At 41.5% G+C, this 15,332-nt stretch overlaps 1 protein-coding gene across 2 annotated transcripts in view; it reads left to right on the top strand.

Annotated features, from left to right (window-relative positions):
* The window catches only part of VPS8 (VPS8 subunit of CORVET complex), a 298,981-nt gene that overhangs the window by 278,824 nt on the left and 4,825 nt on the right, over nt 1–15,332 (top strand). The gene's annotated exons all lie outside the window — the stretch shown is intronic.

Below are 15,332 nucleotides of genomic sequence, written 5' to 3'. Positions count from 1 at the left end.
TTTGTTTTTTTTTTCTTGGGGTTCATTAAGATTCTTGGATCTAAATGTTTAATATTTTCATCAATTTTGGAAAACGTTTGGCCATTATTTCTTGAAATATATTTTCTGCCCCAATCTCTCTCCTTCTGGGCCTCTAAGTACACATATATTAGACAGTTTAATGTTGTTCCACAAGTCACTGTTGTTGTTCCACAGGTCACTGAGGCCTTTTTCATTATTTTTACCTTATTTTCTCTCTATGTTTCAATTTGAGTAATTTCTATTGTCATGGCTTCAAATTCACTGATCTTTTCTTCTTCAGTATCAAATCGACTGTCAAGATCATCCAGTGAGTTTTTCACATCACATATTATACTTGTCAGTTCTACAGTTTCCATTTAGTTATTTTTGTCTTCCTTCTTTCTACTTAGGATTTAATTTGCTTTTCTTTTTCTAGCTTCTTAAGGTGGAAACTTAGTAAGCCTTTCTTCTTACCTAATATAAAACTTTAAAGCTATAAATTTCTGTCTAAGCACTGCTTTAGCTGCATCCCACAAATTTTGATAATGTTATACTTTCATTATTTTCTTGAAATATTTTCTATTTTACCTTGTGATTTCTTCTTCACTATTGGTTATTCAGAAGTGTATTATTTTAATTTTCAAATATTTGAGGTTTCTTTAGCTACATTATTGTTTTGGATTTCTAATTTAATTCTGTGGTGGTCAGAGAGCGTACCCTGTAACATATAAATCTTTGGAAAGTCATCAAGACTTTTTTATGGGCAAGCATATGGTCTATGTGAACATTATTCATGCACTTGAAAAAAGTGTAATCTACAGTTGTTGGGTATAATTCCTATAAATTTCAGTTAAGCGAAGGTTAGGCAAAGAGTAGCCAAGCATAGAGCATACAGGTATCAGAGACTTTAAACCAATTGGGGAGGCATTTCTTGTTGGTCCAAAAGCTTTTCTCTCCTGTAGACAGCAAACTGGTGTCTAAACAAAATAGAGTACATCCACAGTGCACCAGTGTTCTTTTTCCTTTGGTTTGTAATTATGTTGTTAACTTGAATCGGGTTTTGCTAATTTCAGGGTTAAACTTGCTTTTCCAGTTGATTCTATACTCCTTGTTATCAGGTAATCATTTTAGCCCAGTTAAAATGGGCAGGAATACTGGAACTTAAAATGTTTCAGCAATTACGACTCTGATAAAATATCATTAAGGACCCTACCCTTAGAGGAGAGCTTTGTCATAATTGCTACCCGACAGTGGCGTCCATCAAGATAATGGTTTGACTTTCTTCTTAAGTAGACAACAATCAGTTAGATAATCAAAGGGTAGCAAGCCTTAATTACATATATGAATTCCCTGTTTTAATTTTTTTAAATAAGACAAAGGGGGATTCCTGACTAACAGAAAATGCCACACCACTAAAGAGCTTCCTTTGTGAGTGTTCTTCCCATAAAAGTAAATCTTTCTGGTCCTTTCCTGACAGAAAGAAAAAGCAAGTTTAGAGGAACCACGATATACCATGTAGCAAAATGCAAGTTTGCATAGGACAGTGCCCTCAGGAAGGAAAGAGGTTGGGGGTCCCAGCCTAGTTGTCATTCACCTCATTTCCTGGTACTTTCATTTTTCATTTCTAGTTATAATGGTCCTGGTCTGTGTCCTGACATATCCAGATAACGCTGGCTCTAGATAATGCCTCCATTACATGGGGATGGCAACACCCAGCAATTATGTTTTCATCTGTTTGGGAGTTTGAGCTTCCCATTACACCAAGATGACCAACCCTTTGTAATGATAGTAATAATAATCCCTGTTAAGATAATAGGCAAGTTTTCATGAATTTAACCAAGGAACTACATTAGTTATTTAAAAGTTCAAACTGCATTCTCCAGTTGCCTAATCCGTTGGGGTTTTTTTAATCCTTTCTTTTAGGCATAATGAGATAGTCAGTTTTTGCCACCATGGATTTTCCCCAGGTTGTTGCCTTTCAAAGCAGGTTAGGCAAGGAGTAGCCAAGCATAGACAGGGTATACAGGTATCAGAGACTTTAAACCAATTGGGGGGCATTTCTTTTTGTGAGGGAGCAAAATGGGTGGACAACCAAAAAAAAAAAAAAATACTGTGTCCCTTGTATAGTGACACAGAATTAGTGGCACTGACCTCATGGATGGCCCCAAGGATCCTGACAGGTACTTGGGCAGATGCCCTGTCAGCCCCCAGCACACTGGGCAGCTCAGGTTGTCCTCAGGAGTACCTAGTACCTCACACACTCGTAGCACCTTATGTTGCTAACGTGGGTAGTGGGCTTAGGGTTAGACCTATTATCAGGAGCTGCCCTGTCTCTTACAAATTGTATTTTAACATGTCTGAACCTCAGTTTCCTCCCATGTAAATCAGAGACAATCAAATCTACCTGTTGGGTTAATATACACATCAAACACGAAAGTAGTAGAATAAGGCCAGAGACTTAAATAGATGCCAGGAAACGTTTTCTCCATTTCCTTCTTCTCCCCTTCTTCCCTCCCCTCCACTCCCCTCACAAGAGCCTTGTGAGGTAGGCTATGCAGGTATCTTCTGTTTTGTAGATGAGATAACTGACATCAAGGGTATCAGCACAACTAATTAGCCGAGTTCAGAGTTTTTTCTGTGGTGGCAGAAAACATTCATGTCCTGGTGTGTGCACACAACTGCCTTTTCACCACGTGTGAAGTCTCTCACTGCAAGAGCTTAGCTTGGTCCTTAGCACCGTTGGCTTTCACGGGGCTTCTGCAGCCCAGCCTTCCAAGGTGCACTTTTAGGCCTGACACTAATAGCTGTAGAGGATATTCATCGGATCTGCTGTCTCTGTCTCCTGGGCTTTTTGTTGAGACCTCATAGGCCTGATAGGATGAGTTTCTTTAACTAAAAAGCAGAATCGTGAAGGATCCCCTGAAGGAGGTGAGAGGCCATCAGTGTTTCAAGAGCATGGCTCAGATATTGACCCCAGCTAGTCCTAGCGTGCTTCCCCCCTTTTTAAAATTCTTATTGGAGTAAAGTTGATTTACAATGTTGTGTAATTTCAGGTGTACAGCAAAGTGAATCAGTTATACATATACATATATCCACTCTTTTTTAGAGTTTTTTCCCATATAGGCCATTACAGAGTTATTGAGTAGAGTTCCCTGTGCTATACAGCAGGTTCTTATTAGTTATCTATTTTATATATAGCAGCATGTATATGTCAATCTCAGTCTCCCAATATATCCCTCCCTCCCCTTTATCCCTTGGTAACCACAAGTTTGTTTTCTATTACATTCGTGACTCTACTTCTGTTTTGTAAATAAGTTCATTTGTACGCTTTTTTTTAGATTCCACATATAAGTGATATTCTGTGATATTTGTCTTTCTGTGTCTGACTTAACTTCACTCAGTATAATAATCTCTAGGTCCATCCATGTTGCTGCAAATGGCATCTTCTCTATCCATTCCTCTGTTGATGGACATTTCAGTTGCTTCCATGTCCTGGCTATTATAAATAGTGCTGCAATGAACACTGGGGTGCATGTATCTTTTCGAATTATGGTTTGCTCCAGGTATGTGCCCAGTAGTGGGATTGCTGGGTCGTATGGTAGTTCTAGTTTTAGTTTTTTAAGGAACCTCCATTACTGTTCTCCATAGTGGCTGTATCAATTTACATTCCCACCAACAGTGCAGGAGGGTTCCCTTTTCTCCACACCCTCTCCAGCATTTATTGTTTGTAGATATTTTGATGATGGCCATTCTGACTAGTGTGAGGCGGTACACATTTGATTTGCATTTCTCTAATAAATAGTGATGTTGAGCAGTTTTTCACGTGCTTCTTGGCCATCTGTATGTCTTCTTTGGAGAAATGTCTATTTAGATCTTCCACCCACTTTTTGATTGTGTTGTTTTTTGATATTGAGCTGCATGAGCTGTTTGTACCTAGTGTGCTCCTGACACAGCCTTCTGAGTCCCTTGAAAGTGACTTTCTGTCAGGCTTTTTCCAGACCGATACCAAGAGCATGGCAAGTAGAAGAAACCTCTGGGACTGGAGTGCCCAAGTTCACATCTGGGCTCTGCCACCAGCCAGAGTGGCCTTGGGCACATCCTGCACCCAGGACCTTAGTTCCTTCAAAGGTAAAATGAGGATAACAAAAGAACCAACTTCATGGGGTGTTTGTGATGATTAGATGAGGTGAGGTAATACACGTTCAGGGCTTGGAACACGCTGGCATACAGTAATCACTTGCTCAATAACTGTCAGCTGCTGCAGTGGTGGTTGTTACTCCTTTTCACACCTTGGAAGACTTAAACCAGCACTTTCTTCCTCTGCTGTGAACAGTCACTGTGCTTTTTCTTTTTAATTGTGGTTTTGAAGGTCTTGGTTTTTTATGGATATTTTCAGTCAGCCTTTCACATTTCCATCTCCAACCTCAAATACTCTCTTCCCTCATAGCTGGTTCTAAGTGAAATCTCCTTAAGAGATGTTCTGCCAGGTGTTTCCCTCCTCTCTCCAGTCAGCTTAGCAATGTACCTGCTTATTTTATTATTTCTTCACCTGATTCATTATTAGCTTTGAGCTAATTGAGTGTTTCGAGGCATTGGGAAAGGAGGGTGTGTGAGGGGCCAGGTTCTGTGTGAAAGCAAACTGCGCCGTGGGTGGGAATTTTAGGAAAGGTGTTTTCTGTTTGCAGGTGGGGAAGGAAGTATGGCTTCACTCTTACCTCTGAAGTCAGAGTTTCATTTTAGGCAAGAGTGTTAAATATTAAGGACCTCTAGTTTGAAACAGCTTAGGTGGTGGCAAAAGTCTGACTCTATTAGAAATAGAGGAGGATTTGGTAGTGAGGCCAAGGCAGGTGGGAGCAGGTGGGCAATACCGTTCTCATTTCGTTCATTCTGCTCCATCTGTGCCCCCATCCCCGCCAGCCAGTTACAGAGCTGCCAGTAGAAGGCTCCTGGAGTGCGTGCAGACAAATATCGTGTTGCAGAATTAGACTAGGTTCACCTGTCGTGTGCTCGCGTGGGAAGACAATCAGGAAGGAAAATGTTGGGATTTTGATTTCAGGACCTTGTTTGTTGTGGAGAATAAGACACGAACAAGCAGAGCTTAGTCTTCTGTGACTGTCCCTGTCTGCGTGTGTGACTCGGAAGGCTCTGTATTCAGAATCCCTAGTGTTATTATCCATGTTCCTAGGAACCCAGCCTTCAGGGTGGCACGGATCATAGTTGTTTCCTGTATCAAGCTTGATGTGCCAGTTACGAGGCCCGTGGATCCTGAAAGCCCTGGTTTGTTTTCTTCCTTGCATCGAATGTAATTACAGCTCTCACTTCCACCACGTCTGGGAGTCACTGAGCTTTTTGAGTCACTATGTCAGCCCAGCATCCCTCTCCCTGTGGCTCTCCCAGATCATCAGAGCCTCATTTTCCCCCGGATTTACTTTAATGCTGAGTTTTACAAGGTCATTTCCAGGGTTGTCATTGCTTCTTCCTCTAATGTTCAGCTGCAGTTTAATTTTCAGCTCTTATCGCTGGACTTCATTACATGGGGAGAAAGAAATTTGCTCTGGCAGATAGTATCAAGTATGTTTTTCTTTCTCTTACAATTGGAAAATCACTCCTGATCAGTTCTGTGCTAGTGGGTTAGATGGTCTAGATAGGGCGCCTTATGTTTAAGGATTCGCCAAACTGAGACCGTGTTCAAATTTTGTTGCTCCCACTTTTGTGCATGACACTGATTTGGCAAATCAGTTTCTCTGTACAGCATCTTAGACTGAATCTACTATTTCTCTTCAGGGCTATCATGCGTCTTTGTGACAGTGTTTGTAGTTGGTTGCCCTAGTTTGCTTCTGATGATGCAATAAAATCCACGATTAGCTTCGGTAAACACCACTAGCTTACTTGAAAATTTCGTGCCCTAAATGCCTATCGTCTCATGGCGCCCACATCTTCCCCGGATGGTAGAGTGTGGCCTATGGTGGCACTGCCCTTCAATAAATTGGAGCACAGACCCAGCGGAGCAATGCAACCCGCTCAGCTTACACAGGGAGCTATGACCGGACGAGCGCTCAAGTTTCCTGCGTCTCAGCCCAGTGCTGTTCCTTCCAGGTGCTTCCGCAGGGAGCAGAGATAACACAGGCACAATAGTCGTGGCCGATTACTGACCATCAAATAGGTGTCAGGACCATACGTCATCTCTGATCCTCACAATTCTGCAGAGTAGTGTTTTACAGCTAAAGAAGCTGAGAGAAGCTAAAAAAACTTGGCCAGGGCCACTCACTAGTCATCACAGAATCCAGGTGGAGCCAAGGTCTGTGCGAGCCATGCCCTGTGTTCCCCTTCCTGCATTGCAGGCGGTTTAGAAACACCCCAGTGACTGTAAGAAGTAGAAAATCTGCTCACCCTTCCCATCCTTTCAGCAGATAATTATCAGCAGATAATTATTTCACAGCTGTTCTGTGCCAGGCACAGTGCTGGGTGCCATGAGCGAGAGACGGCGCCCTGTCCTTGGGGCACTCCTTTCTCGAAGCTTTCCCTCCACTGTCCCTTCTCTCTCTCCTGCAACATCCACCGATCCCTCTTATTGCCAGGCCAGTCTTGTCTGCACTGTGCTCTGATGTCTCCTTTCTTTCCATGTTCAGTGGCCATGTTAGGACTAGGTACACACAACCAGTATCGTGCGTAGACTGGTAACACTTATTGAGGACTTACTGAGTCTTGGGTGTTTACTGCGTGCTCCACGTGCATTACCTTCTTGATCTTCTCAGACACACACACCCCTAGCTCAGAGAGAATAGGTAACTTGCCAGTGATTTTAGTGCCAGTGTTTGGTGATGCAGGGTGTGGGCTCAGGCAGGCAGGCTCTAGAGCCCAAGCTTTTGTCTACCTGCCGCCGCAGTTATCACGGGCACTTGGGAAGCAGGCTTTGGTCACGTGGGACAGAGGGCCCTGCACAGGATGTGCCAGAGCAACAACAGAAAGAGGCTTTTAACCAAAAGTCCCACTGGTTTGGTAAATTTCCATTCCTTCTTACAAGGGTTGGTATCTTCTGACATTTGAAAAATAATACTTTCCCCAAAAGTGAATTAAATAGGATGAAATAGATATTTCACTGAGACACAGGATAAACCTGCCAGAAATCACAAAGAATCTTTTAAAAAGTCCAAGTTCTTAGAAACAGGAAGACAAATGCCAGTGATTTCACACTGGGCCAAGAGCAAATTGCTGCCTGCTCTTGTTCCTAAAATGGACAGTGCAGAGTAAAACAGGATGTGGGATGTCCAGCAAATGTTTGCTGAACATTTATTTGCTGGCTGTAGAGCACTGGGAATAAAGGATGGATAAGATAAAGTTCTGATATTTAAGGAGTTCACAGGCTAACGGGGAGACAGGTAAACATAATTACACTATAGCACAACAATGCAGTTGTGGACGGGCCATGTGGCAGCTAATCTACTGACAGGACGGGATGGGGGCGCTCGGGGAGAGGGCTGGAGCTGAGCCTTCCTAAGTGTTTGCTCTCAAGTGTGCAAGAGTGTAATCTGGACCCAAAAATGTTGTGATTTCAGAGACCTTTTGATGGTATGTGTAGATAATGTGAGAGCGTGTTTCAAACAAGGCTGCCCTGGCAAATATGCTGTATATGGTTATTATACCTCAGTAACCTCTCAAGCTTTGCTTATCAGCTCTGAGAAGGTGATCTTTTTGTGGGGTTTTTAATGTCCCCAAATCTGTGAGACATTTAAGCTCCTCTTCATTTACTCATCTTTATATCCCAGGCACTGATATAGCAGAGGTCCCAGAAATATCTGTTGAACAACGGAACTGGATCCCCATTTGTGAGGCCTGGAGGTGAGTGGGCCGGACCCTGCATAGGGCAGGGCATAAAACCACTAAACTGGCCTTCTCTGGACAAGCCGCCTGCCCAGGGCCCTGTCCCTTCCCTCATTCTCACCCCGCCTCACTGCTGGAACCCTCAACCCAAGGAGAAGAGTACAGAAATCCTCACCTTAGTGATGTATTAGTCATTCCCTGAATGCTTCCTTTTTTTTAATATTCCGTCTTGTTCCAGGAAGGATTTTAAGACAGGTAAGCATCTACTGGGTCCTAGGCACGTCTACAAAGAGCTCTGCTGTTTCACCTCAGATGAATTGTATTCAGATAGTTTTCCACAGAGACAGCACCGCCTGGCCAAGAACAGGGCATCTCTGTCCTGCAGCACCTTTGCTTCCAGAGGGTCCCAGGGCAGCCCCAGCAGTGGCTCCTTTGTTCAGTATCTGGTTGTCCAGGATGATGGCTTGTGTTTTAAGAAAGGTCCTGTCACCTTCAGTTATTTCACACCCATGGAACAACCACATTTTTCAATTTCTGAAGGATGTCGTTGTTGGAAAACCCCTTCCCTTGGTATCTCCAAGGAGTTTAAGGGCCTAGAGGGGGAATATGATGATGACAAGGCCAGAACTCAGTGCAACCCTGCACACTTATCTGGACATGTCGTGTTTGAAATTATGGGTCTGCGTGTGTGTATGTGTTTGTGTGCACACTTACCTATTTGTTACTCCAGCTTTTCTCCCAGGAGAGGGGGACTAGGGTTTATAAGGTCATCCAGTATGACCTTTACTGGATTGTGAATTTTTGATTTGTGTTGGGCAAGTCTCCCAGCCTTCCTTTCCTCAATTTGCACAATCCCGTTCACTTATGTAGTAGAGTAGGTGTAGGGCTTGCAATTCAGTAGGATTCAAAATAAACCATATGGCAGAAACATTCTTATCTTATTAAATTTTCTTATTATACCCAAGGGCTTCTAAGATGCATTGGAACTCATTGAAAGTTGAATACAACATACCTAATCGGGACACTTAGAAAAAGAGAAATGCTGGTTGATTGATTTGGTACAGTCGAATCAGAAGGCAAATGCCCATAAGCTGAGAGTGTCCTGCTCCCATTAGGACGCAGTGAGGACAGGAAGTCCAGCTGTGCTGAGCTGTTCTAGGTACAGATTAGCGCTGTGCTGCTCCAGGTGTCACCCGGGAGCATGTGAGAAACACTGAATCTCAGACTCCACCCCAGACCTTGTAACCAGAATCTGCATTTTAACAAGATCTTTCTGCAGTTCTTATGCACGTGAAAGAAATCGCTTGGAGAAGCGCTGGATCAGAAAACATGGGTTGGACTATCATTTGAGACTCCTGCACTTTCTGCCTCAGTAAGCAAACTTCCAGGGACTAGAGCCATTTATTCTGTGCCTGGAATAGACTCATCTGTGTAATGCTCCCTGGGGATGAAAGCGTGACTCTATTTTTAACAGTAACATTTTCTACTTTTTTTTTTAAATTTTATTAGAGTATGATTGATTTACAATGTTGTGTTAGTTTCAAGTGTACAGCAAAGTGATTCAGTTATACATAGATGTGTATTCATTCTTTTTCAGATTCTTTTCCATATAGGGTATTACAGAAGATTGAGTAGAGTTCCCTGTGCTGTACAGTAGGTCCTTGTTGGTTGTCTATTTTATATTATAGTAGTATGTATATGTTAATCCAAAACTCCCAATCTATCCCTCCCCCCAACATTTCCCCGTTGGTAACCATAAGTTTGTTTTCAAAATCTCTGTTTTGTAAATAAGTTCATTTGTATCACTTTTGAAAATTAGGTTCTACATATGAGTGATAGCATATATTTGTCTTTCTCTGTCTGACTTACTTCACTTAGAGGTTACTGAGTCCATCCATGTTGCTGCAAATGTCATTATTTCATTCTGTTTTCTGGCTGAGTAATATGCCATTGTATATATGTACCACATCATCTTTATCCATTCCTCTGTCAATGGACATTTACGTTGCTTCCATGTCTTGGCTATTGTAAATAGTGTTGCAGTGAACATTGGGGTGCATGTGTCTTTTCGAATTATGGATTTCTCTGGATATTATTCCCAGGAGTAGGATTGCTAGATCATATGGTAGCTCTATTTTTAGTTTTTTAAGGAACCTCCATACTGTTCTCCATAGTGGCTGTATCAGTTTACATTCCCACCAACAGTGCAAGAGTGTTCCCTTTTCTCCACACCCTCTCCAGCATTTATTGTTTGCAGACTTCTTGATGATGGCCCTTCTGACCAGTGTGAGGTGATACCTCATTGTAGTTTTGATTTGCATTTCTCTAATGATTAGTGATGTTGAGCATCTTTTCATGTGCTTTTTGGCCATCTGTATGTCTTCTTTGGAGAAATGTCTATTTAGATCTGCCCATTTTTTTACCAGGTTGTTTGTTTTTTTGATATAGAGTTACATGAGCTGTTTGTATATTTGGGAGATTAATCCCTTGTCAGTCAGTCGCTTTGTTTGCAAATATTTTCTCCAATTCTGTGGGTTTTCTTTTCATTTTGTTTATGGTTTCCTTTGCTGTGCAAAAGCTTTGAAGTTTCATTAGGTCCCATTTGTTTATTTTTGTTTTTATTTTCATTATTCTAGGAGGTGGATCAAAAAAGATCTTGCTGTGATTTATGTCAAAGTATGTTCTCCCTATGTTTTCCTCTAACAGTTTTATAGTATCCAGCCTTACATTTGTCTTTATTCCATTTTGAGTTTATTTTTGTATACGGTGTTAGAGAATGTTCTAATTTCATTCTTTTACATGTGGCTGTCCAGTTTTCCCAGCACCACTTATTGAAGAGACTGTCTTTTGCCCATTATATATTCTTGCCTCCTTTGTCATAGATTAATTGACCATAGGTGCATGGGTTTACTTCTGGGCTTTCTATCCTGTTCCATTGATCTGTATTTCTGTCTTTGTGCCAGTACCATACTGTCTTGATTGCTGTTGCTTTGTAGTATAGTCTGAAGTCAGGGAGCCTGATTCCTCCAGCTCCATTTTTCTTTTTCATGTTTGCTTAGGCAGTCTGGGGTCTTTTGTGTTTCTGTACAAATTAAAAATTTCTTTGTTCTAATTCTGTGAAAAATGCCATTAGTAATTTGATCAGGATTGCATTGAATCTTTAGATTGCCTTGGGTGGTGCAGTCATTTTCAAAATATTGATTCTTCCAATCCAAGAACATGGTGCATCTTTCCATCTGTTTGTGTCATCTTTGATTTCTTTCATCAGTGTCTTATAGTTTCAGAGTACAGGTCTTTTGCCTCCTTAGGTAGGTTTATTCCTAGGAATTTTATTCTTTTTGATGTGATGGTATATGGGAGTGTTTCCTTAATTTCTCTTTCTGATCTTTCGTTGTTAGTGTATAGGTATGCAAGATATTTCTGTATATTAATTTTGTATCCTGCAACTTTACTGAATTCACTGATGAGCTCTAGTAGTTTTCTGGTAGCATCTTTAGGAGTTTCTACATATAGTATCATGTCATCTGCAAACAGTGACAGATTTATTTCTTCTTTTCCAATTTGGATTCCTTTTATTTCTTCTTCTTCTCTGATTGCCATGGCTAGGACTTCCAAAACTATGTTGAATAAAAGTGGTGAGGGTGGACATCCTTGTCTTGTTCCTGATCTTAGAGGGAATGCTTTCAGCTTTTCACTGTTGAGAATGATGTTAGTTGTGGGTTTGTCATATGCATTTTCTACTTCTGATCTGACTTGACCTTTGCTTTCCCAAAATGATTTGAGTTGGCTTCCAAAATACAACCAATTGGATGAAAAAATGAGGAAATCTAGATTTAAAAAAAACTGTATGCCTATGGAAACTAATATAAAACCAGATTATAATAGCACACATAAATGTTTGCCACCAAGTCTTGTGCAGCTGCTAGACTTACGTAGCTGACCACTTAGTTTTGAGCTCCCTAGTGACAGAAACAAAAAAGAAAACACAATTAGTAGCAAGTCTACACAACTAGTAACTGTGTCCAACACAGTTTTTCTCAGCACAGGGTCTGATGGGAATTTCTTCATTGGATCATCACAAGTAGACTGTACATCTGCATTTTCATAACAAGTACAGTAGTACATTTCATGAGATTTTTTTCTTACATTATCCCTTCAAGGCAAAGGGCTGTTTTACAGAAGTGTTGCTGTAAGGAGAGATCTTTTCTTGCTCTTGCTGCTTTGTCATCTTCCACCTTCGCCTTTACAACCTCCTTGTTAATTAACCTGCCTTAACAGCCCCACCCCCTGCTGCCTTACCTAGTCCACTCCTGACGCCATTCCACTTGGACCCTCCTTGTTAAACTGCATCACGGAGTAACCAGGGAATAAACAAAGGTAAGATCAGGGCAGCTTGGTCCCTTGTCATATGGACTGTGGCACGGGCAGGCCCCACAGCTGAGGTTTTGAATTGCCAGTGAAAGGCAGGTGTCATCCTTGTCCTTAACCTGTCCTGCTCCCCCGTTCATGCCAGTAGTACTGAAGGGATTTGGAAAATCGAGGGAGGACCAGTGTTAAGTCTCTCGAAGGTATTTATATATTTTCTCTTTTTGCTTGTTTGTTTGAGCTTGGTTTGCAGTATTTCTCAAACCTTCTGCTCATCTTTAGCTTGGAACTCCCCTGTGCGTCTTACTTAGTATCTATTGGAAGTGTGATACTCCACACACGTTCTAAGAATAGGATAGTTTTTATACCAAATTATACTGAGAAGAAGTGTTTCTTAAAGTGTCAAGGCAAGTTTAAGCATTCTCAGATTAGAAGATGATCCCTCCATGTGTCTGGCAGACCCAGAGGTGTGAGTCTAGAATGAAAAGCAGGACCCCTATGGTCCATCCTTTTCTCTTTCTGGCTGCCCTGCTTGGGATTCCCATCAGGCCATCCTCAGCCATTCCCACATCACTGAGAGCATCAGGAAGAACTGAGGCAGCTGTGTCCTGGGCTGGTCTCTGGGGCATCATCGTGGGATTACAGAAGCCCAGGAGCTGTGAGCCTCCTTATTAACAGCTGCTCTCTTGGTCTTGAAGCAGATCCTTTCACAGAGAAGCTGTGAAGTCATTTCACAATCATTAGCATGATTCATTCAGGGGTAGTGCTTATTTCCATTCTCTCTTACTGCTTAGTAGGTTTTTTCCCCCTAAGGTTGGTGAAAATTTTGAAGAAAAGAAGCAAAGCCATTCCTGGAACACAAGTTCACATAACTTCTTAAAGTTGTAATGCTGTTTAAAGTTCAAATCTTTGGGGGGTGGGGGAGAATGAACACAGCAGAACCTCCCTCCTAGAGTGGTTGTGAGGGTTTAATGAGGTCATCCACGAAAATCACGTAGCACACAGGGCTTGGCACGTAGGAAATGCTCAGTACATGGTAAGTGTTCTGAGTGATGTTACTTGCTCTGTGCCTCCCCTGTTCCTGAACTTCTTCCACATCCTGGATGCAGGCATTTGTTTATATCACTGTTTTGGTGGCCATTCCTGCCAGGACTTTCTTATAAACAGAACGAGTCTCCAGACCACCTTTTGAAGCTCCCTTTAGTCCCAGAGCCCTCGCTCAGCCCTCAGGATGGACGCAAATGTCAACACCTTCATCACTGAAACACACCATCGTTTAACTGAGGGTGCTCTAAATTGTGGTAAGAAAAACCAGCATAATTTTTCACAGAACTAGAACAAAAAAATTCACAATTTGTATGGAAACACAAAAGACCCAGAATAGCCAAAGCAATCTTGAGAAAGAAAAACAGAGCTGGAGCAATCAGGCTCCCTGACTTCAGACTATACTATGAAGCTACAGTAATCAAGACAGTATGGTACTGGCACAAAAACAGAAAGATAGATCAATGGAACAGGATAGAAAGCCCAGAGATAAACTCACGCACATATGGTCACCTTATCTTTGATGAAGGAGGCAATATACAGTGGAGAAAAGACAGCCTCTTCAATAAGTGGTGCTGGGAAAACTGGACAGCTACATGTAAAAGTATGAAATTAGAACACTCCCTAACACCATACACAAAAATAAACTCAAAATGGATTAAAGACCTAAATATAAGGCCAGACACTATCAAACTCTTAGAGGAAAACATAGGCAGAACACACTATGACATAAATCACAGCAAGATCCTTTTTGACCCACCTCCTAGAGAAATGGAAATAAAAACAAAAATAAACAAATGGGACCTAATGAAACTTCAAAGCTTTTGCATAGCAAAGGAAACCATAAACAAGACAAAAAAGCAACCCTCAGAATGGGAAAAAATATTTTCAAATGAAGCAACTGACAAAGGATGAATCTCCAAAATTTACAAGCAGCTCATGCAGCTCAATATCAAAAAACAAACAACCCAATCCAAAAATGGGCAGGAGACCTAAATAGACATTTCTCCAAAGAAGATATACAGATTGCCAACAAACACATGAAAGAATGCTCAAAATCATTAATCATTAGAGAAATGCAAATCAAAACTACAATGAGATATCATCTCACACCAGAATGGCCATCATCAAAAAATCTACAAACAGTAAATGCTGGAGAGGGTGTGGAGAAAAGGGAACACTCTTGCACTGTTGGTGGGAATGTAAATTGATACAGCCACTATGGAGAACAGTATGGAGGTTCCTTAAAAAACTAAAAATAGAACTACCGTATGACCCAGCAATCCCACTACTGGGCATATACCCTGAGCAAACCATAATTCAATCAGAGTCATGTACCAAAATGTTCATTGCAGCTCTATGTACAATAGCTAGGACATGGAAGCAACCTAAGTGTCCATCAACAGATGAATGGATAAAGAAGGTGTGGCACATATATACAATGGAATATTACTCAGCCATAAAAAGAAACGAAATTGAGTTATTTGTAGTGAGGTGGCTGGACCTAGAGTCTGTCATACAGAGTAAAGTAAGTCAGAAAGAGAAAAACAAATACCGTATGCTAACACGGTATATATGGAATCTAAGGAAAAAGTAAATGGTCATGAAGAACCTAGCGGCAAGACGGGAATAAAGGCACAGACCTACTAGAGAATGGACTTGAGGATATGGGGAGGGGGAAGGGTAAGCTGTGACACAGTGAGAGAGTGGCATGGACATATATACACTACCAAACGTAAAATAGATAGCTAGTGGGAAGCAACCACATAGCACAGGGAGATCAGCTCGGTGCTTTGTGACCACCTAGAGGGGTGGATAGGGAGGGTGGGAGGGAGGGAGACGCAAGAGGGAAGAGATATGGGAACATATGTATATGTATAACTGATTCACTTTGTTATAAAGCAGAAACTAACACACGATTGTAAAGCAATTATACTCCAATAAAGATGTTAAAAAAGAAACAAAAAACAAAAACCAGCATATACTGAGCCTTTATGGGGTGGGGACAGGCAGGTAAAAGACACTTTAAATATGGATCTCATCTAATTTAACGTTCAGTAACCTCATAAGGAAGCATTATCCTGTCTCACAAGTCAGAGCAG

Source organism: Aethalodelphis obliquidens, unplaced genomic scaffold (genome assembly GCF_003676395.1).
Source record: "Aethalodelphis obliquidens isolate GAN/ISIS:26980383/991018 unplaced genomic scaffold, ASM367639v1 scaffold1, whole genome shotgun sequence".
Classification (NCBI taxonomy): domain Eukaryota; kingdom Metazoa; phylum Chordata; class Mammalia; order Artiodactyla; family Delphinidae; genus Aethalodelphis; species Aethalodelphis obliquidens.
This window is presented reverse-complemented; position numbering and strand designations above follow the sequence as displayed.